We start from the raw sequence: 8,167 nt of genomic DNA, 5'->3' as shown, positions 1-8,167 counted from the left end.
AGGTGAGCTGCTTATAACCTTGTGTGTGTGAACTCGGGTCCTTAGCACATCAAAGGGCAAAGGGGTGACAAGAATTTGTTTCCTTCAACCGCTTCAGCTTGTTGGCCTATATATACACTTCCTCTTTTTTTGCTTTGTTTTTGAAGTTTGTTTTTGAGAGAGAGAGAGAGAGAGAGACAGCAGGGGGACGGGCAGAGAGGGGGAGAGAGAATCCCAAGCAGGCTCTACATTGTCCATGTGGAGCCTGATACGGGGCTCAAACTCACCGTGAGATCGTGACCTGAGCCGAAATCAAGAGTCATATGCTCCACCGACTGAGCCACCCAGGTGCCCCATACACGCTTCCTAGTAGACCCTCCTTTGTGTCTTGAGCGTACCAGAAGTGGTCAGCCTCTCATCAGGTTTGTAAACTTACGGTATCTGATCACCAACGCTACCCCGTAGAGTCAAATACTCAATGAGTCTTCAGGTATACCAGTGATTACTATTATGGGTTGAATTGTGTTACTCCAAAATTTCATATATTGAAATTCTAACCTGTAATACCTCAGAACATGAGCATATTTGGCAATAAAGTCTTCAAAGAAGTGATTCAGTTAAAAGTGAGTTCCTTCATCTGGTATGACTGATCCAATTAAGAAGAGGAAATCTGGATACAGGGAGACCGTGTGAAGACACGGGAAGGAAACCACTCGTCTGTAAGACAAGAAAAGAGGCCTCAGAGGAAACAATGCTGATCCTTTGATCTCGGACCTTTGGCCTCCAGAATTGTGAGAAAATTTCTGTTGTTTCTGTCCCCCAGTCTGTGGTACTTTATTGTGGCAGCCCTGGCGAGCTAGACACTGTCCACCTGAAGGTATCACCTTTATGATGGATGCTGAACGAACAGCTTTCAGTACAGTGATTATAACTATAACCTTAGCTTTACAGTTTATCACTCGCAACATGAATGGCAGCGACAGTTCGTAGTGGAATGTATTGCCGCTAGGCAGGTTTCTGTACTTCTGAAAGGGATAGCATCACTTCTCAGCTATGTTTTTGTTCCTTCATTTTTCTCGCGTATACACACTTGAGAGTCCTGGAGGCCCCCAGGCCTGTGTAGTCCTCACACAAGGACAACTTTTCCAAAACCATTTATTGGGGCGTCTGGGCGGCTCAGCTGGTTAAGCATCCGACTCTTGATTTCGGCTCAGGTCATGATCCCACGGTTCATGAGATTGAGCCCACACATGGGGCTCTGTGCTGACGGCATGGAGCCTGCTTGGGATTCCCTCTCTCCCTCTCTCTGCCCTTGCCCTGCTCATGCTTGCCCTCTCTCTCTCAAATAAACTTTACAAAAGTAAAAAAATAAAAAATCTTTAAAAACAAAACATTTATTAAGCGCCAGCACAGTGTAAGGCTTTGTAGAGGACAACAGAACAGCCAGGACTCTGCCCTTGCCCCCTGGAACTCAAAATGTTAGAGACCTGATTACACAGTTGGCTCACCTAAGGAGCTAAACGATGTTGAGTGTCTGGGTCAGCCCCAGACCTACTGATGAGTCTCCTGGACTCCCCAGGTGATCCTGAACCCGTCCGCAGGAGTCTTCTATTGGAGACCACAGAAGATACAGTTGTAGACGTCTGTACCTGATGCAAGCCATACCATGGTGAGTGTTACAGGTATAAGTATTATTAAAATCTAAGATCAAGAGTGAAAAAGTCGTAAGAGAAGCCTAGTAAAACGGGGGAGAACTGGGTCTAGGTGTAATAAATGAAGTGGGGCGATGCATTTGAGATCCAGGACTAAAAATTTTAGAGAATACCTAGCTTACCAAATCAATAGCTGCTTTTTGATTATTTTATTTTTGATTACAGTGATACTGTTTCCTTGTGGCAGGCATTGTTCTAAATGCGTTAGAAATAACATTTACTCTGCACGGTGACCTGTGATTATTTTTACGTAAGAAGAGGCTGAGGTGCAGAATTATGTGGCACACGGTTCCACGGCTAGTAAGCGGTAGTGTGTGCCTTGTTGGTGCTTCAGCAGTGGCTCGGTGAAAGTTGGGATCTCACCATGGCATATATCCAGGTTACAAGTCTTGCAAGGAAATCACAAAATCTAAACTATTCCACTACACAAAGCATATGTGTATACACGAATTAGGGAGCTCATGAAAAGCATGCTTTGCTCTCTGGTCTCTGCTGGAGCACCTCCCCCTGCCCTTTTGTCCTGGCTGCGTACCTCCTGAGGCACAGGCTGGAGATGGGCTTTGGGGTAGGACAAACATATAATCAGTTTATAGCCAGAATAAGAGAAAATCACTTAAGGAGAAAGGTACTAATGTTAGGAAAAGTTGGTCAATAGACAACTTACAGCCCTTCTTAGCTAACATGGTCCTAGGGCATTTTGATACATTTACTTGTACATCTAGTATGTAATAGTACTAGTGTATTTTATTAGGTTTTTCTTCAATGTTTATTTCTGATAGGGAGAGAGGGAGAGAGAGAGAGAGGGAGAGAGAGCGAGCGAGCAAGCGGGGGAAGGGCAGAGAGAGAGGGAGACACAGAATCTGAAGCAGGCTTCAGGCTCCAACCTCCAGGCTCTGAGCTCCAAGCTATCATCAGCACAGAGCCCGACACGGGGCTCAAACTCACGAACTGTGGGCTCGTGACCTGAGCTGGAGCTGTGAGATCATGACCTGAGCTGAAGTCGGATGCTTAACCGACTGAGCCACCCAAGCACCCCAGTAGTAGGCTATTTTAGTTTAATGTTTGTTTAGTCCTTAAGGAGCGTTATGAAAGTGGGTTTTACCCCATTTTATAAATGGTGAAAATGAAGTTCAGAAAAATTACGATTTTCTGCATTTCATATTCAATGATTTGCTACCTGGGAGCACTTCTTAAAACGTGTATATTTCTCGGGGTGCCTGGGTGGCGCAGTCGGTTAAGCGTCCGACTTCAGCCAGGTCACGATCTCGTGGTCCGTGGGTTCGAGCCCCGCGTCGGGCTCTGGGCTGATGGCTCAGAGCCTGGAGCCTGTTTCCGATTCTGTGTCTCCCTCTCTCTCAGCCCCTCCCCCGTTCATGCTCTGTCTCTCTCTGTCCCAAAAATAAATAAACGTTGAAAAAATGTGTATATTTCTCTTCTAGCTTCTTTTTCACGTTAATCTGATGATGTGACTGCTCATTTCAGCGGGCATCACACTCTCCCTGTAGTAGTTGTATGTTTACCCTGGGGTTGTGAAATGCATTTTTATAAACAGAGAATGCCTTTGTGAGCCACTGTTCTTAATTGGTTTAGAGAACTGGCACTCTATGAAAGATGAATTATTCAAAAGCGTGGGAGAGGACACAGTGCTCTATTAGGGACTTTTTCAAGATGACTGACTCAGATATGCTGCAGCAAAAAGAAAGTAAACCAGGCTATTTTGTATCTGAAATTCCACAAATGCAAGTAAGCGTGTCAGCATGTATACTCTTTGGGAAAGGAACATGTTAGACCTTAAGGGTGGCAAGGGGAGAGGTGCATGTGTAAGTAAAAACAATGGCTCTGACCAGGAAACCCAATTTCAAGCTTCTAAAAAGGAAGGAAAAAAAAAAAAAACATATGGACAGCATCCTAGGCCTTTGTTACAGGTGTGTGGTTAGGATGAAGAACTACATCATTGTTTTAAACAGTAAAGATGGAAGAAACCTAAGTATCCTCCAGAAAGGTGATGTTGAGTAAGTTATGGCACATCCATATGAAGCAATACAGTGCTGCTATCTAAAAGGATGAGGTAATCCATATGTTAACATAGAATTATCTCCAAAATATATTAAGTGAAAAAGTATGCTGTCTAACCTTCTATTATCTATCTATCTATCTATCTATCTAATACTTAAAAAACCCTGAATTGTATAAAGAATATACTATAGATTGTCAGTCCCGTTTTATACTTTCCTGTGCTATGCTAAAGCTAAAACCTGCTTCCCAGACTCCTCCAGAGCTAAGATGCCAAACAAAACCAAAGTTCCTCTGATCAGATGACTTGTATGAGATTTTGATTCAGAACTGAGTTATGTGGGGAGAGAAGCAAGGCCTGAGGCATCTGTTTATTATGCAGGCTTGGCTCTTACCAAGGGTGATGTGATCTGGGAGCTAGTGGCTGTGATGGATGGAGGTTTTCTGATGTGGCAGGTAGCTCCTTGGTCATAAAAGCAGCTGTTGCGCCTGGTGAGTTTACTTCTACAGTTATGGGATTGGGAGTCATTCCTAGAATTCAGCCTAGAATCCTATCAAACGTTTTCAATGATACTGTGAGTTTACGATACTGCTTAAACTAGATTGAGGAGATTCTGTTGTTTGAAAATACAAATATTGATTAAGTAATTGGTATCAGAAATATTGCAGGAAACATATCCTCAAGGAAATGTGATCTTAGTTTTAGTTATATGACCTGGGTGCGTTTCAAGGCAGCGAGAACCCAGCTACTGTTAGAAGATGGGACACAGAATTGTGCTGGAATGGTGTTAGACCTTCACCTTTGATCACTTGCTATGAAATGTACTCAATCAATTCAGCTTGATCTAAACTATGTTTTTCTTCCCCTGGCTTGTATCCTCAGAATTTTTTTGACATGTATTCCTCAAGAGCTAGAAAGTTGTTGCAACTCTTTTAATATGTCAGCCTTCTTTTCCAGGGTTTGGCTTAGTCAGAGGTCAGAGGCAGTAAGAGGTGTATGAATGGTAAACGAGAATTGGAATTTTATTTTGGTGTGGTCATTAGAGGGTATTCAAGAAAGTCAACCATTCTCATTAGATAGGGGAGGAGGAGGAGCTTCTGTTGGGGTACTTGGAGTTACAGTATTGGAATTCTCTCAAGTATCACCATTCCCTGTTTTGGGATTGTACTTTTCCCACTGAAATATAATAATTTTCATTTAAGAAATCTGTTGAAACTGTGAGTCCAACCTGTGCTGTAAATCAGTAACTGGCTCAGACTCTGCTTCTGGTTTATCACCATATCAGCCTTATGGCTACCAGAGGGAAGATACTAATCGGGACAGTCATGGATAATTCCTGGTTCTCTGACCTAGCGTATATGTCTATTAGGCAGTTGGATAGGAATATGAAGTTTGCCTCAATATTAAGGTTTTCCATTTTTTCTTGTATCAGTTCTAGTAAACTATGCTTTTCTAGGAACTTGCCCATTTTCTAAACATGTTCAGATTTAGTTACATGCAGTTGTTCTATATCTTATCAATGTCTATAGGACCTGTAAGGTCCCTTTTTTTTGCTCCTGATGTTGATAACGTGTGTTTTTTTATGATCACTACAGCTCATAAGTTTATCCATTTTCTTAGCATTCTAAAGTATCTATTTTTTGCTTTGGTGATTTTCTGTAGTGTATGTTTGTTTTCTATGACATGATTTTCTTCTCTTTATTATTTCCTTCTCTCTACATTTTTGGATTTAAATTGCTGTTCTTTTTCATCTTATGAGGACTACTGAAAACTGACTTTTCTAATAGGCATTTGAGGCTGAAAGTCATCTCTTTGATACAGTTGTAGTTACATTCTACAAGATGTTACGAGCCTTACGTTCATTGTCATTCAGTTAAAAATGTTTTCTAATTTCTGCTGTGCTTTCTCCTTAGACAGTCTACTTAGATTATTTATACATGAATTCCTGAATTTCCAAATTTTCAGGAGTTTTCTAGTTTCTTTTCAAATTGATTTCTAGGTTAATGCCATGATCAGAAAACATACTCTGAATAATTTCAGTTCTTTAAAATTTGTTTATATTTGCTTAATGGCCCTGTATTGGGACTATTTTGGGAAGTGTTCCTTTCATACTTGAAAAGAATGTGTGTTCTGTTATTCTGGGGTACATTGTTCTATGAATAGCTGTTAAGTCAACTTGATAGTTAACTTGATTATCAACTTACTTTTTTGTTTCCTTGTTAAATCAGTTACCAAGAAAGGTATATATTAAGTTCTCCCACTCTGATTGTACGTTTGTCTATTTCTCCTTTTAGTTCTGTCATTTTTGCTTTACGTACTTTAAAACTGTGTTTCTGAATGTTTAAAAATCTAGAAATGTATCTTGTGGGACCAATCTTTTTATTGTTATAAGAAGGATGCTGTCTTGGGGTGCCAGGGTGGCTCAGTTGGTTGAGTGTCTGACTTTGGCTCGGGTCATGATCTCACAGCTCATGAGTTTGAGCCCCGTGTTGGGTTCTGTGCTGACAGCTCAGAGCCTGGAGCCTGCTTTGGATTCTCTCTCTATGTCCCTCCCCCACTCTCACTCTGTCTCTCCCAAAATAAATAAACATAAAAAAATAAAATAAAAAGGATGTTGTCTTTATGATGTGTCTTTCCTTAAAGTCTATTTTGATAGCAAAATAGCCATACCACATTAATTTTGGCACTTGCATAATATATATTCCTCTACTCTTTAAGTTTTTAATTTTAATTCCAGTATAGTTAATATACAGTGTTGTGTTAGTTTCAGATGTACAATATAGTGATTCAACATTTATACAGTTACTCGGTACTCATAATGATAAGTGTAGTCTTTAATACTCATTACCTATTTCACCCATCCCCCCACCCATCTCCCCTCTGGTAACCATCAGTTCTCTATAGTTAAGAGTGTGTTTTTTGAGTTATCATGTTTTTATTTTGTTTTTGTTTCTGAAATTCTACATATGAGTGAAATTGTGTGGTATTTGTCTTTCTCTGACTTATTTGCCTAGCATTATACTCTCTAGCACCATCCATGTTGTTGCAAAAGTAAAGATTTTATTCCATTGTGTGGTAGAATATTCCACTGTATATATGTATACCATATCTTCCTTATCCATTCATCTATCAACAGACACTTGGGCTGCTTCCATAATCTGGCTATTGTAAATAATGCTGCAATAAACAAGAGTGCATATATCCTTTAAAAATTCTTTTTAAAATATTTATTCATTTTTGAGAGACAGAGACAGAGGTGAGCCGGGGAGGAGCAGAGAGAAAGGGAGACAGTATCCCAAGCAGGCTCTAGGCTCTGAGCTGTCAGCACAGAGCCCAACATGGGGCTCGAACCCATGAACCATGAGATCATGACCTGCCTGAGCCGAAGTCAGATGCTCAACCGACTGAGCCACCCAGAAACCCCCATATATCCTTTTGAGTTAGTGGTTTTTGTTGTTGTTTTGTTTTGTGTTTTGGTAAATACCCAGTAGTGTGATTACTGAGTTGCAGGGTAATTGTTAACTTTTTGACGAACCTCCATTGTTTTCCACAGTGGCATTCCCTACAGTACATAAGGGTTCCTTGTTCTCCACAGTCTTGCCAACACTTACTGTTTCTTACGATTTTGATTTTAGCCATTCTGACAGGTCTGAGGTGGTATCTCGTTGTAGCTTTGATTTGCATTTCTGTGATGATGAGTGATATTGAGCATCTTTTCATGTGTTTCTTGGCCATCTGGATGCCACCTTTGGAGAAATGTCTGTTCATGTTTTCTACTCATTTTCAAATTGGATTATGTGTTTTTTGGGTGTTAAGTTGTATAAGTTGGTTATATATTTTGAATACTAACGCCTTATCAGATGTGTCATTTGCCAATATCTTCTTCCATTTTGTAGGTTGTCTTTTTTGTTTCATTGATTGTTACCTTTGCTGTGCAGAAGCTTTTTATTTTGATGTAGTCCCAATAGTTTATTTTTGCTTTTACTTCCCTTGCCTCAGAGACATACCTAGAAAAATGTTGCTATAGCCAATGTCAGAGAAATTATTGCCAATGCCCTTTTCTAGGATTTTTATGGCTTCAGGTCTCACATTTAAGTCTTTAATCCATTTAGAGTTTTATTTTTTGTGTATGGTGTAAGAAAGTGGTCCATTTTCATTCTTTTGCATGTAGCTGTCCAGTTTTCCACCCCCATTTGTTGAAGAGGCTGTCCTTTTCTCATTGTATATTCTTTCCTCCTTTGTCAAAGATTAATTGACCATATAATTCTGTGTTTTCTTGCCTGTTCTATTGATCTATGTGTTTTATTTTTATGCCAGTACCACAGTTTTGATTACTACAGCTTTGTAATATCTGGCTTCTTTTTTCTTTTTCAAGATTTCTTTGGATATTTTGGGTCTTTGGTGGTTCCATACAAATTTTAGGATTGTTTATTCTAATTCTGTGAAAAATGCTGTTGGTATT

The sequence above is a fragment of the Lynx canadensis genome, chromosome B4 (genome assembly GCF_007474595.2).
Source record: "Lynx canadensis isolate LIC74 chromosome B4, mLynCan4.pri.v2, whole genome shotgun sequence".
In the NCBI taxonomy this organism is placed as follows: domain Eukaryota; kingdom Metazoa; phylum Chordata; class Mammalia; order Carnivora; family Felidae; genus Lynx; species Lynx canadensis.
Note: the sequence above shows the minus strand (reverse complement) of the source record.